The sequence below is a fragment of the Podarcis liolepis genome (assembly GCF_965112155.1).
Source record: "Podarcis liolepis genome assembly, chromosome: 3".
NCBI lineage: Eukaryota > Metazoa > Chordata > Lepidosauria > Squamata > Lacertidae > Podarcis > Podarcis liolepis.
In genome coordinates, this window is record NC_139557.1 from 43279839 (window position 1) to 43295251 (window position 15413).

The 15413-nt window shown below is 42.5% G+C and overlaps 1 long non-coding RNA gene across 1 annotated transcript; it reads left to right on the forward strand.

The window, feature by feature from the left end:
- The first annotated feature begins 94 nt into the window (after positions 1-94).
- On the forward strand, positions 95-15119 carry LOC310704178. Its single transcript, XR_014524626.1, has 4 exons — positions 95-312; positions 568-709; positions 9464-9527; positions 15016-15119. It is a non-coding gene; the product is annotated as an uncharacterized lncRNA (long non-coding RNA).
- The last annotated feature ends 294 nt before the right edge of the window (positions 15120-15413 follow it).

The window sequence follows — 15413 nt, forward strand, 5'->3', positions numbered from 1 at the left end:
CGCGCCCAGTCGTGGGAAGGGCAGCTGCTGACTGTTGAGAAACCGGGGTGGCGGCGCCTCTCTTCCTTCCCCACCACCAGCCCAATAGTTTTACTATATACGTACATCGGTGTTATTCAGCATACCTGCATTTTTGTTTGGGGGTACCTTTCACTTCAAATATGTGAAAATATAGCAAGATCTCTCCCCTTTGGACTGTATTATTTCTAATTAAGTTAGCATATTATCAAACCATTTTGTAAAGAGCCAAAGGAACACAAGTGAACAGCAAAGAACCTGCACAAGCAACGCTGACACCAAACGTTACATATAGTAAGTAAAATAGAAACATGCCACCCAACCCCACCCATCTTCCCCCCTCCACCTCTTTCCCCCTTTTCTTCCTAATGTCTCAACAAATGAAACTGATTTGTAAAAAAAGTTACATGGGGGAAATACAAGAGAGACATTGCACACACTTTTGTAAATCAAGAAAATCTTTAATAAAATAAAAATAAAGAGCTAATATCTGATTTGCCTGACTCTACCAGGCTCCTTCACATTTCATCTTCTTTGTTGCCATTACAGATAAACATTATTAGCTGTGTAACCAGATGGATGAACAATTAACATAAAGCTGCAGTCCTAAGTGTGCTGCTTGCTATAGGACTCATTGAGCTCCATGGGAATCACTTCAGACTGGGTAAAGGTGCTTAGAATGGCGCTGCAGGTATGTTCATAAATAGTTCTCATATGAAACAGCTTCAAATTATAACTTCCAGTGCAACTATAAATGCTTTCTAGCCACTTAAGTTGTACTTCAAATTGTATTATAATAATGACAGAGTTCCTCATTATTTTCAAACGTCTTTGCTTTTGTAATCACCTGCAATTGTAGTTAAACTCAGAAAATTGCTGTATTTTAAGAACTCAGAAACTGAAATTGCACTATCATGATGCTACATTTCATCTTTCCCCGTAATGACAAATTGAGCAGCAATAAGAGCTCGTAAGTCATGAGTGAAGCGGTGCTGCGGAAGGGAGGCATGTTGTAAAGATGTGGATGCATCTCATTAGTCACGTTATTAAATAGACCTGAGTCAGTCTGGTACCAGTTGCAGTGGTTTATATTTGCTTACTTTTTCCTGGATAGGCCCCCTAATGTTGTCTGAAAATCCCAAAACAATTTTGCTCTTGAATAGTCACTTTGAATTTAATCCAGAGATGGTATCCTTCAGCTCTAGAGTTCTTGGTTTCAGGATGTACAGCTTGCTTATAAAATAACAGTAAATGTTGAATTATTTTACAGTTGCAGTGGCCTCTTAATTTTACAAACTAGCAAAATACCAGTCCTTATAATGAGCAGGAGCCGAGGTGTGAGGTGAAGTCATATTGCAAGGAGAAATCCTATTCCGCTGAGAAGTGCAAAGCTAGAACATGAGGCTGTTCTTCTAGTGCTGGGATGGAAAAGGCAGGTTTTCCCACCACCAGCAGCTGATTAGGTCTGGTTTATTAAATTTCTACATTACTCCACACTATAAAAAGTCTTGAAGCCATTTGCACCTAGGAGTAAGAGCACAATTAATAGAAATACATATGAATTGTTCTGGGGCAGGAAGTAGGCTGTGTGCGAAACTCTTCTAACTCCTGGATCCAGCAAGTGTTAAGGCAGGCTAGCTTCCTGTGTTGAGGTGATAGCTTTGGTGATGGGCCATTAAAGGCGGGGAAAGGGAAGGGGGCTTTGTGAGAGATGGGCAAATGGTGGTGTTCCTTCTTCAACTCATATATGGTTAGAAGGACAAAGCCTGAGTTAGGAGTTGGAAGTTGCAATAATGTGGGCCAGAAGAGAAATGGCAAGCTGGAGAGAGTGTCAGAACAATGTTTGATTTCTGTTTGAATCCAAAGCTGTGGCTATGGGAGAAACAAGACCATATATAAATAAACCATATATCATAAAGCCACCACAATCTCTATTGTGGCTCATTTCCAAAATGAAGCACAAAGTGCCTGGAACCCCTGGAATCTCACACCACTTAGAGCAGGCATGGCCAAACTTGCTCCTCCAGCTGTTTTGGGACTACAACTTCCATCATCCCTAGCTAATAGGACCAGTGGCCACGGATGATGGGAATTGTAGTCCCAAAACAGCTGGAGGGCCAAGTTTGGCCATGCCTGGCTTAGAGAGTGAGGTAGCATGTAACAGTATATTAAAAATACAGTAAGAAACAGAACATCCTACCAGTTAAGTCCTTGAGTGCCACACTTGGAACCGTACACTATTGATTTGTAAAAAGGCATTGATCTCTTTCCTAATGATTTAGCATGCATTTTGTAATTTGCAAAATGTATGCATTTATATGTCTTTATTATGTACATTTCTAACATGTCCTTCAGTGATCTGTGATGTCATTAGGGCAGCTAACAGATCTAAATTGCTGAGAGCATTGCAGTATACAAATTATAACATCAAATAACATTTTAAAATAATCATAACAATACTGTAGGAAATATATAGTGTTTGGGAAAGGACTGTTATTATGATGACTATTTTATTAGGCTGTTTGTCAGTATGCTTTTATTATGTTTTTATCATTGATGTTTTGTGATTTGTTTTTAATGTTGTACACTGCCTGGAGATCTTCTGATACATAAAGTGTATGTGCATGTGTGTGTGTAATAAATATCATCATCATCATATAGTTGCCCACATTGCATTAATCCCCTACAAAGGCCAAAACATATACATCTTCAGGGGTTTCAAAATGTGAATGTTGGCAACAGCTGTAATGGTGCAGCCCCAAATAAGACCCTGTATAAGTAATCTACAGGTCATATTCTGCCACAGTTATTAGAATGATCATTAACATACTGTGAAATCACAGCAGCTCAGCCAATGACTGGAAAGGACATGAAGAATGCCACAAACAGTTGTATACAAATAATTCTTTGAATTGTGGTCTTGGAAGTCTGGCTATTATCTGAGTGGGGCTTTTTGTGGTTGATACTCTTGTCATAGCTGTCAACTTTTCCCTTTTCTTGCGAGGAATCCTATTCGGAATAAGGTAATTTCCCTTTAAAAAAGGGAAACATTGACAGCTATGACCCTTGTGTATGATAAAACTGCAATCATTTCTGCATGGGGAATCCTGTAGCTAATAAGGATAGTTTATCAACAGAATTACATTGTTTTTTAAATTGTTTTCAGCTATGTTAACTGAATAAAAGGAATATTTCTAAATAGACCTTTAATATATTTGACTTTGAAAATCGGAGTGGGGAACACATCTTTCCCACTCAAGAGCCATTTTGAAAAACCACATACATTGTCTTCACAGGTCTATGTCATCAAGCATATACTATTGTCTAAGAAGCCCCACTTCAAATTCCTCATTACAATCAATTCTGTACAAGCCAGTATTTGGACTTAAAATGTAGTTATGACCTGAACGTGTGTTTTGAGCTTCATTCTGATATCTCAATGTGCACCTGAGTTATTGCATTATAAGCAAACAAGTGTTGCAACCAAATGGAATGCCAAATGAATGAGTTAAACCAAATGCCTCATTCTGCTTGGCCAGTAATGGGAGTTGTTTTCGACAGATAGATGCAACCAAATTTTAAGACAACCCATTATTTGCAGCGTAAAAGACAGAAGGAGTATGTCCTTTTTTTGTCTTTTGTAATATTTTAGCACTGAGATTACCAGATTTCTTTCTGCTCCTTCCTTTCCTGGTTCCAATCCCCAATGGGGCAGCCAGTTTCCCCTTCATGGTCTGTATCTTCCCCCCTTCCTCTTCCTTTATCCTCTCCTTTTTCCTTCTCCTTTGCTCCTGTCCCCTTTTCCTTCTGCTTTCTACTAGGATGGAGAGCAAACACTTCCTGGAAACCTAGTATGGTCCTATTTGCTCCTGATTCCACCAGTGTAGTTGCCTTGCCAGCAGCCCAGTGTAAAGCCCTTCAGCCGACATAGCTCCAGTATAGATTGTACCCTCAGCTGCAAATAACTGTAAATGTTAATAATTTATGGGGGCATCACCTGAATAGCAGCCAACACAGATGAGGCATATGTGTTGTAAAATTCAAGCTCAATGACCAGTTGTGTAATGTTGCTTCACTGTCATGCTATTTTGAGATTCCTTTGTCGCCATCCTATTCATTTATGGGATAACCAACCTTTCAATTATTAAGAGTTGCCAGTTAGCTCCTGTCTCAGGTATGGAGCACCTGCTTGCTTCAGTTGGCAGGATTTGTTGTTGACTGGGAGGGAGCGGGTGTTTCAGGGGAATGAATTGCGGTAACATCTGACAGAATATGTTTCTGCAGTAGAGCTCTATTAAATCAACAAGCATCTGGGAACCAGAGCGGGGACCTCTTCTTATCATTTTTCATCTTATCTTATCCAAAATTACACAAGATGGATTCTGTTTAATTTTGTCAGGAACAGAGAGTCTGTTTAATTTTTACCCAGAATGACTGGGCATTTCCTAAGCATATGGGACAAATCTGTTGCTAGAAACTGAATCTGTGGAGATCTGTGGAATCTCCATTAAACTGGTACATCCTTCAATTACATCTTTCCTTTAAAACCACACTATTATGATGATGGTTATTGTTGCTATATTTATTATTCATTTTCTGTGAAGCTAATCAGAAAGTTTGTTTGTGTGATTCCAAGTGTTTATGCATTGTGGGGGTATCAAAATGCTACAGCCCACTCTGCTGTTTCTCTATCTCCACCAGTTTAAATGCAGATAAACTCATGAATGAAGACCGTTCAGTGAGTAAAACCATTTGCAAAGTACAAATGCTGTAAAAACAGCTATAGCTTGGACTAGTTCCTTCACCAGTTGGATGAAGAGACAGGCAAAGCCATAATTGCGATGTTCTACTAAACCCCAGCTGTCAGTTTAAAAAGCCGTCCCACTCATCTGACACATATTTATGCAACCTGACTTTGATGCTAGAACAAAGTGGATACAGTGATTCAATTAATAACAAGTGAGAAAATCTTTTTAGTCGTGTAATTTACATTCTATCTGGGTTTCTCTCCCCCCCCCCCACTATATGCCTTGAAGACCTTGCAACAGTTGGCTCGTGGAAAGCAAGAATGATCCAAATACTGTTTTATTCCAAAGTCACATGTGCGCGCGCATACACACACACACACACACACACACAGAGTCTGTGGCGGTGCCTGAGTCAACACATTCCGGCTGAATGTTCAGACAGAATCCCCCAGGAAAAGCTTCCTATTTAATTGGTTATCAGTAAGGATTTACATTCTCCTCTTGCAATAAAAAATACAGGTGGTGAGTACCACAAGGATTGCAACCAAATTTGAGAAGAGGGAAATATCAGCATTCGTTCTCCATAAACACAGTTATTTTTTAAATCGTGGCAACTGACCCATCTCCACCAAAAGCAGCCCAATAAGGACTGAACATGCTTGGTTAGCATGGAATGTAGAGTGGTAATAAGAAAGGGATAAAATGGCCTACATACTTGGAGAAAATGGCTGGTTTGAACCCTGAGCTAGAGGCCAGGAGAGAACATACACTGCAAAAAATCTGTTGCTGGAAAGCTTCGAGAACAGATTCTGAAAGTGAATGCCACTAGGAAATGCCGCTAGGGGAAGTGGCTGTGTGCTAAAAAAAAAATTAAAAGGAAAAGAGCTTGTGTGTCCCCTGTGTAACAAACCTTTAATAAAAAGGGTCTAATAATTAACTGGGAAATCGCTACAACTCAAATACTGATTAGGAAACAGTTCAAAGCTCGTGTGTTCCTTAACATCACTGACTTGTTTCTTTAATGGATTTGTAAGTTTCTCTTTCGCGGATGCATCTTGCTTGAAAAAAGGGATTCTAAGCTGGGGTAAATGGGCACCATTTTACTTAAGTCAATAAGTACTATTTGCCATTGGCTGAGCATTTGGCTTTGTGAAGTATTTGCTGGGGGGGGGGGGAGAGAGAGAGACAAACAGAGAGAGAGATGCAGAAACTTAAAGTTAGCAGAAGCATTTTCTCTCCAAGCTGGTAGCACACACTTGATCCTTATGGTATGGGGAAGAGGCATAGTACAAGCATCTCCCCACTTATACAGGGGTTACATTCCCGGGGTTACCGCACATTTACGTGAAATTGCATATAGTGGGGAACACCATCTAAAAGGCCTGTAAACACCTTATAAACCTCATGGGGTTGCAGTTGCAAAGGCTCCTAGGATTGCTAGCTGTTTTCCTGTTGTTTCCCTGTCATTTTCGCTGTTTTCCTGCTGTTTCGAGGCCCTTTTTGCACTTTATTTATAGTTTAAATCAGTTTATTTAATTACTACCCGGCGCTGTGTGTGAGTTAAATGCGTGTAAGTGGGGAGACGCCTGTACAGTAACAGAGCAATGTAAAAGTTCCTGGCATCTCCAGGTAGGGCTGAAATCCTGGAGATGGAGGGTAGCGCTTGGGTTTGCATTGTTTGTAAACAGTGCTGAGCTAGCATTAAGCCAATGGTTTGACTCAGTAGTGCAGTGGCAAATTCAAAAGTGCAGAGTCCCTTTTTGATACCCTGTGCTTGCTATCTAGGTTGGCAGGAGCTGGGACAGAGCAATGGGAGCTCACCCCGTTGCAGGGATTTGAACCACCAACCTTCTGATCGGCAAGCTCAAGAGGTTCAGTGGTTTAGACCACCCACATCCCTGCTTCCTATATAAAAAGGTAAAGGTAAAGTCGTGACCGACTCTGAGGTTGCGGCGCTCATCTCGCTTTATTAGCCGAGGGAGCTGGTGTACAGCTTCTGGGTCATGTGGCCAGCATGACCAAGCCGCTTCTGGCAAACCAGAGCAGTTCACAGAAACACTGTTTACCTTCCCACCAGAGCGGTACCTATTTATCTACTTGCACTTTGACTGCTAGGTTGGCTAGCTTCCTATATAGCTGCAATTAACTCCTCTTTCAGGACTAAGGGGCAAAGTTGTGCATGTGTGCATGTTTGTGTTCACATGTGCTGAAGTACACCTGCAGGGCTGAGGCCTCATAGTAGGCATGGGGAATCTGCCTCATCCAGCATGGCTAAGGATCATGGATTACTTGAGTTGTAGTCCAACACCAGGAGGGCAACAAACTCCCCATACCCGACTTGCAGAAGGCCGTAGCTCAGTGATAGAGCATCAGTCTTGCATGCAGAAGGTCCCAGGTACAATCCCCAGCTTCTCCAGGTAGGACTGGGAGAAAACGCTGCCTTGAAGAATCACTGCCAGGCAGTGTAGACAGTACTGAGCTAAAAAGAGCATTGGTCTGCCTCGGTGTAAGGCAGATTCCTATTTTCCTGTGCTTTATAACCTTTGAAGAAGGGGCTGCATGGCTCTTTTCCCAGCAGTGAAGAACATTACGGCACAACAAAAGGATCTGTAGTGAAGGATTTGGTATATCATGCTAACTATGATTTCTGAAGTCAGAACTGCTCACCCATATTGAAGCACATCTGTGTGGCTTGTTCTAATTATAACACACTTGTGACAAATATCTCCCTAGCCCAGTACTCAAATCGTTGCTGGATGCATAAGTCAGCTGATGTATAAGTCATCTTACTCTTTCCCCCTAAATTTCAGAGGGGAATAAGAGAGGAAATTGCCATACAGGATGGCATAATTCGTTATCTTTAAAAGAAATGCATTCAGGACTTGAGAGCCACAGTGTGAGTGCTGCAGAAAAAGGACATCATTGGCAGAAACAAACAGGAATAATAAACCGGATGATTCTAGACTTCATTTATGACTGCATCTTTGTCAGAGAGCCAAATGAAATGATAGACTCTTTCGCTTCAGTACAGTTGACTACTGCTTTAAATTCAGATACTGGCATACTAGCAAAGCTGAATTTCGATGCTTTGCCAGCAGAGCAGCTTCTGGCTGTGGACTACTTTTGTTTAATAGAATCACATTTAAATGTTGCATGTCTGCAAATGTGCCTCTCTTTTTTGGGCAGAGAAAAAATCCATTTGCACAAAAAGAAGCATCTTCACCCAAAGTGGCGTCTTCCAGAGACAGGGTGCTTGAATTAATCCGTACCAAAAAAAAGCCCATTTCTAAGATGGAAGGAACTCGTGCTATTGTTTTGTATGTGGAATAGAAATACAGTAAGCACTCTTGTCATTTGTGAAGGTTGCACACATATGCAAAACTGGGAAGGCCATGGCATCTGCTCTGCATGCAGAAGCGCCCAGGTTCAATCCCTGGTATCTCTGTAGAACTGGGAGAGATCCCTGCCCCAAACCCTGGAGAGCTGATGCCAGTCAAGGCAGATGGATGTGTTCCAGGGTGGGGAATCTTTGGCTCTCCAGATGTTGCTGGACTACAACTCCCCTCAGTCTATTAGCCATGCTGGCTGGGGCCAAAGTTTCCTCATCCCTCAGCTAGTGGTCTGGCTCAGTGTGGGGCAGCTTCCTATGTTCCTATATAGGTCTCTGTGGTGGCAGGGTTAGCTGGGAGAAGCTCTACATGCGAGAGCTCCATACTTAATTTCTGCAAAGAAACAGCCTTTGTATCAGGGGTGGGAAGCCTGTTGCCCTCCAGATATTGTTGGACTGCAGTTCCCCTCATTTCGGACCATTGGCTGTGCTAGAAGGGGCAATGCAAAGTCCAACAAAACCTGGAGGGCTACAAACAGGCCTTGGCCTGATCCAGTAGAGCCCTGCTTATGTTCCCCATTTAGCTTGGTGACAGTGTCCTGCTCATGGCTGGCTTCACTCTATTGGCCTGCCCACTGATCAGAAGGTTGGCAGTTCGAATCCCCGCGACGGGGTGAGCTCCCGTTGCTTGGTCCCTGCTCTTGCCAACCTAGCAGTTTGAAAGCACAGCAAAGTGCAAGTAGATAAATAGGTACTGCTCTGGCGGGAAGGTAAATGGCGTTTCCGTGCGCTGCTCTGGTTCGCCAGAAGCGGCTTAGTCATGCTGGCCACATGACCCGGAAGCTGTACGCAGGCTCCCTCTGCCAGTAAAGCGAGATGAGCACTGCAACCCCGGAGTCGGCCACGACTGGACCTAATGGTCAGGGGTCCCTTTAGCTTTACCTCATTGCTCAGGTGGTGGTGAGTATTCAAAATGGGGCCACGTAAAACAATAGGGAACTATTCCCATGCTTTATAGAACTCCAAGATGTGCAGGACTCCAAGGTGTGAAGATGGAAATTTACCTCACCACCAAAAAAAGCCCAGCCAATTGAAGATTTAGCATGCTCAGCAGCTACACAATGTGGAATGAGAGTTGGAAAAGAAAAATGGAACACTAGAAAGGGAAGAGGAGTGGAACAGAATATTCCAACAGGAGGGAATGACCAAGTAGACCCTGAATAGGTAGAAGTGCAACATTTTATTGTAGGTTCCACATATAATAAGTGTCATCTGCCTTATGGGGTTGTTCTACAGGTTACTGAGGTGATGCATCTATTTATCTATCTATTTTTTTATTTATCACATTTATATCCCACCTTTCTTCCAGGCAGACCAAGGGGGCACATTTGGTTCCCTACCTACCTATTTAATCCTCATAACAACCCTGTGAGGTAGGTCACCCTGGATCTTTATATAAAGTACTTTGAATAATCTAAGATACTAAAAACTGGCAATTGTTTTTGTTATGGTGGCTCCCCACTTGTGGAATGCTCTCCCCAAGGAAGCTCGCCTGGCGCCTTCGTTGCATATCTTTAGGCGTCAAGCAAAAACATCCCTCTTCTCCTAGGCCTTTGGTTAATTCAACAATCTATGGCCGTTTAAACTGTGTGTGGGAAGGTATTGTTTGTTACTATGGTATGTAATTTGGTGTTTTTATTTTGTAAACCACCCTGTGATTCTTGGATGAAGGGCTGTTTAGAAATTAAATGTGGCTAATTGAGTTGCAGATAATGGGATTTCTTATCATATTTCTTCCCTTTTAAATACTCTGGACAAGTTAATCTTGGGATTTTTATTGACAGCCAAGACATTCTTCTCACATATCTATATCTATATCATCTATATCTATATCTATATCTATCTATTGTTGTTGTTTAGTTGTTTAGTCGTGTCCAACTCTTCGTGACCCCATGGACCAGAGCACGCCAGGTACTCCTGTCTTCCACTGCTTCCCACAGTTATATCTATATCTCTATCTCTATCTCTATCTCTATATCTATATCTATATCTATATCTATATCTATATCTATATCTATATCTATATCTATATCTATATCTATATCTATATCTATATCTATATCTATATCTATATCTATATATCTTTGTCTATTTAGCTGTCTATTGGTGTATATATCAACTGTGACAGCATGGGGGTGCCTAAGTTCTCCTCAGTGTAATCCTATGCATGTATAGGATTAGCAGGTAGCACAGTGTTCAGTGCAATTTACTCACAGGTAAATGTGTATAGGATCACAGCCTAAAATCCACAGTTCTTCAAAATGTCAGCCCTGCAAAAAAATGTATTAGGCTGCATTCCAACACAGAAGGGGTTGGGAACCCTTTTCACTCCAAGGGTCATATTCTAGAAACCAGATGCAGGGCCAGAAGCAAAATTGTGTAGAGCAACAAATGTTAATTTACTCACATATTCCTCTCTATTCTCCATCCAGACAATCAAGAAACATTATCAGAGTTCAAGGGCCTTTTTTCGCCTGGTTATGGGTTGTAATCGTAATCCAGTGCTAGGCTACTCAAAGTAGACACACTGGAATTCATGGACATGACTAACTTCAGTCTGTAAATTTCAGTGGGTCTACTCTGAGTAGAATGTAGGTAGATAACAACCCTAACGTTTTGATACAGTTTGGCACATGATTTCTAAAAGTCACAATGGCTGCATATAATTTACAGCAAAGGGATACTGTTTTGTTATCAGTCTATAGATGGCGCCAAATATCCATTAGAGAAATTACATCCTTTTTTATAATGGTGCTGAAAATATCAAATGGAGTGTGTAGTACGCATTAAGTCCACTGCATTACCGTTCAGATCTAAGGTGCAGTTATATGTATCAGAAATACCACAGTTACCATAAATCTTCTGAAGCCGTATTCCCCTTTGCAGCATGTTGTTTGTTCTACATTATCTACTTAATGTCTCCTTATATACTATTACACTATATAATGTATTTGTGCTGGCATCTTCCCAAATACAAAGTGTTGCTTGCTGTTATTCCCCCCCCCCCCCGAACAACTGCTGAGAGGCCAACTAGACTACAAGGTATTTTCTCCCTCTAGTTTCCTCTATGTTCCTTTGAGCTCACCTTCCCCCAACCTCGTGGCTTCCTGATGTTTTTGAACAACTACTTCCCTCTTCCCTGACCACCAGTGGCCATACTGGCTGGGACTGGTGGGAGCTGGGGGGCCACCTGGAGGGCACCAGAGCAGAGAAGGCTGCTTCTGGGCTACTCACTTCCCCAGCCCCTTTTCCTAGGCTGTCCTCCACCCCACCCCGCCTTCGCTTTCTCTAACCATCTCAGTACCCTGCCTCTCTACCTCCTAAACCTTGCTCTCCCCTCTTGGGATCTGAGGCCCTCAGTTTGTGGCAGCCAGAGGCCTACCTGCCTCCTTTTCTCCACTGTGACATTGGTTTAACTCGGCCAATCTGCAATCCGTAGGGGAGAGCTTGCCAGCCTGTGGCCACATTTGCGTACAGGATAAACTGTTGCAGGCACCACACATGCGCCTCAACCAAGCACATGCCACAACATATTCTATTGGGCATATCTAATTTCGTGAGGGGGAGAATGCATCCTTGAACTCTGATAATGACTCTTGCTTGCCTGGATGCAAGATAGAGAGGGGTGTATGAGTATCTGTAGCAACTAGCCTAAGATACATAGGTAAAAATTATACAGTGGTGCCCTGCAAGACGAATGCCTCACAAGATGGAAAACTCGCTAGACGAAAGAGTTTTCCGTTTTGGAGGTGCTTCGCAAAACGAATCTCCTATGGGCTTGCTTCGCAAGATGACAATGTCTTGCAAGTTCCTGCTGGTTTTTTTCCTTCCCCCCCTTTTTCTAAGCCGCTAAGCCGTTTATCAGCTGATCCGATCAGCAGATAAGCCGCTAAAAGCCGCTAATAGTGCTAAGCCGCTTATCAGCTGATCCGATCAGCAGATAAGCCGCTAAAAGCCGCTAATAGCGCTAATCCGCTAATCCTTCAATGGGCTTGCTTCGCAAGACGAAAAAAACCGCTAGACGAAGAGAATCACAGAATGGATTCTTTTCGTCTTGCGAGGCACCACTGTATTTGTGGCTCTTCTACTTTTGACTCTGGCCCCATCCGCCATTGACATGTGGCCCTCAGAAGTTTGCCCAGAAGGAAATGCAGCCCTCAGGAATCAGGATGGTTTCCCAGCCCCTTTGTAGAGCTTTCTGCAGTGGTTGTTCTCCCTAGTCCCCATCCCCCTCCAAAAGAACTGCTCATGCTCAAAATGATATCAGAAATAGCAATATTTTCTTTTTAAAAAACCCACTGGAGAATGAGATATCTTTTTGATTCTCCAGTTAAGCACCCGTGTTCCCTACATGTATGTTTGGTAAAGGAGAGGGGATTGTGGCTTTTTGTTCCCCTCAGAAAATGCCAATGAGTCCCGCCATTAACCTACACACAGTTGGATGGCGCTGCCATGCATTTGCTGTGTCTCGTATTCCGTCTGTCTTCCAGTTTCCCCACAGAGCCATAGCTATTATTCATTACGGTTGTAATGCCAGTCAAACTGAGCCTATATATTCCTGCTCCTTCCTCTGGAGAGACATAGCAGCATTTATCTCATCATCAAGGCTATTGCTTTTGGAAACTCACTAGACAATAGTCATTAATTTGCAGCCCTTATCTAAAACAATTTAACTGGATTTATTGGGATGGATTATTTAAATATCAGAAAAGATCTAAATGGCTGAGTCAATGACAGTTGGGCAGTGCCACTGATATATTTTCCTGGAATAAATTGTCCATTGATGGCTGTGCGTATCAGATATCAGAAGCCATTTGATTCTCGTATCATTCAGCGCTCTGGTGGTTTTGTTTGACCTGCAGCTGCACCGTTTTTCGGTTAATCCTTTTCATGTCACATTGATACATTTGCCTCCTAATTGCCAAAAGAAGCAGAGAGGTGGAGTTGCAAACTGGTATTTGACAAACTTTCCATATAATTAATATTACATCCATTGTGCCCTCCTTTTATATATCATTTCTAATACTCAGATTATTTAGTCATAAAAAGCAGCAAGAAACATAGGCCACATTCACACCATACAATGGACTACAATACCATTTTAAACAGTCATTGTTGTTGTTGTTTAGTCGTGTCTGACTCTTCGTGACCCCATGGACCAGAGCACGCCAGGCACTCCTGTCTTCCACTGCCTCCTGCAGTTTGGTCAAACTCATGCTGGTAGCTTCGAGAACACTATCCAACCATCTTGTCCTTTGTCGTCCCCTTCTCCTTGTGCCCTCCATCTTTCCCAACATCCAGTGAGTCTTCTCTTCTCTTCTCATGAGGTGGCCAAAGTATTGGAGCCTCAGCTTCAGGATCTGTCCTTCCAGTGAGCACTCAGGGCTGATTTCCTTAAGAATGGAAAAGTTTGATCTTCTTGCTGTCCATGAGACTCTCATGCAGTCTCCTCCAGCACCATAATTCAAAAGCATCAATTCTTCAGCGATCAGCCTTCTTTATGGTCCAGCTCTCGTCTTTCCTTGCCTTTTCTTATTGTTTATTCTACATCAGTCTACATCAGCTGTGTTGTTCTCGTTACCTTGAGGACTTTTCTATTTTTACCTAAGGATTGTGTTATAGAGGAACTTACAAGAAGAAAAAAATACAGTTTGCAGTTATTATTATTCAGCCTGGTGCGCTTTGTGTATTGTGATTACTGTATTTGCATAGTAAGGTATTGAATTTGTTTTGACATACTACAGCTCCCATCAGCCTTGACCTCTGGCCATGCTGACTAAGGCTGATGGAGAATGGCGCCCAGCATCTGGGCAGCACTACATTGGCTCCCCCTGACGTAAGTCTCACTTAATTCCAAATTTTGCTGGAGTACAATCTACAAATTCTTGGTTAATGTGCATCTAGCTAGCCTGCATCTACCCAGCTCCACACTGAGATGACTGTGGTCCTGCTTGGACTTCGATTGAGCTGCCCAGGCACTCGTTGTGCATCTCAATCTGAAACAGGATATTGTGCTTGCACCCAGCAGAACGTCCCAGGAGGTTTCCTATGGTTTGCATTCTGAAAACATAAGCTCTGCACATGGAAGGTTGCCACTACACACGGAGCCAGATTCAGGTCAATGTACATACTATGTAGAGTCTATCCATAAACTATAGTGATTCCCTCTTTGGCTGTAGGAATAATTTTAGTTGCAGAATAGCATTTAAAGGGCTAAACCTTTCCTGCCTGGCAGCAGTCAAGTTGCATGGTTAAAGGCAGAGGCCACTTTGACACCTTCTCCCAATATTCTGGTTGTATATGGTTGTATTGTGTGGGCTTAGGCTTCTTTTCAACAACCCTGCTGACCCCTGTCTTGAGGAGCACTGCAGGCCAAAGGATTCCATTTTTGTGTCCTATACTGAGCACACTGAAGTAATTCTCCCTGGAGGTTACCAGTGCAAGGATGACAGTGGCCAGGCCATTGTGGTCCAGAAATGGCTGTTGCTTGTTTTACTAGTATTATGATCGTACTGTAATGCATTCACGCCAATTCTTTGAGTGGTGAGAGATTTCAGGAGTTCAGTGTCTAGACTGGGTTGTATTCAGTGCAAGTCCTACTCAGAGCAGACCCATCACAATGACTAATTTAGTTCCTTTCATTTCAGTGGGTCTACTGTGCTAAGATACTGGATACAACCCTCTAGTTTTGGTTTCCACCGAATGAGCTCACTGGAGGGTTGTTGGTATTTTGTAATATTGGCTTAAACACGCTAAGAAATATCCCCAAAGCTCAGTGCTTCCTCAACTCCCTCTGCATTCTACAGATCCCTAGTCTGTCTTGCTGTCAGTCTGAACTCTGTCTTCATTTTCTTCACACAGACACCTGGACCACAATATTCCTTAGAAGAGAGAAAGACATGCCCCCTTCCCTAACAGTCTCTGGCTATTGTTAAAGGCCCCCAATATCCCTAACAAAAGGAGGATGCTTGGCCATTTGCCAGAATGATAAAGATATTGTCTACTGGTCTTTCTGGTTCTATTAACCACCCCAGCCCCAATATTACAGTCAAGAATCACAAGGCTATTCGAGATCCCAAGAGGACATCTGGTCCAACCCTAACCCCATAACAATGCATACAGTCTCAGTTGCCCAGTTGTTAGAAGATGATGTAATCAGATTGATTAAATGATGGTGCTACATTAACAAAATCTGCACTTGGGTCCTAAAGTACCTGACACTGTCCTTTTAATTAAATTAAATTAACATAATTTAAATG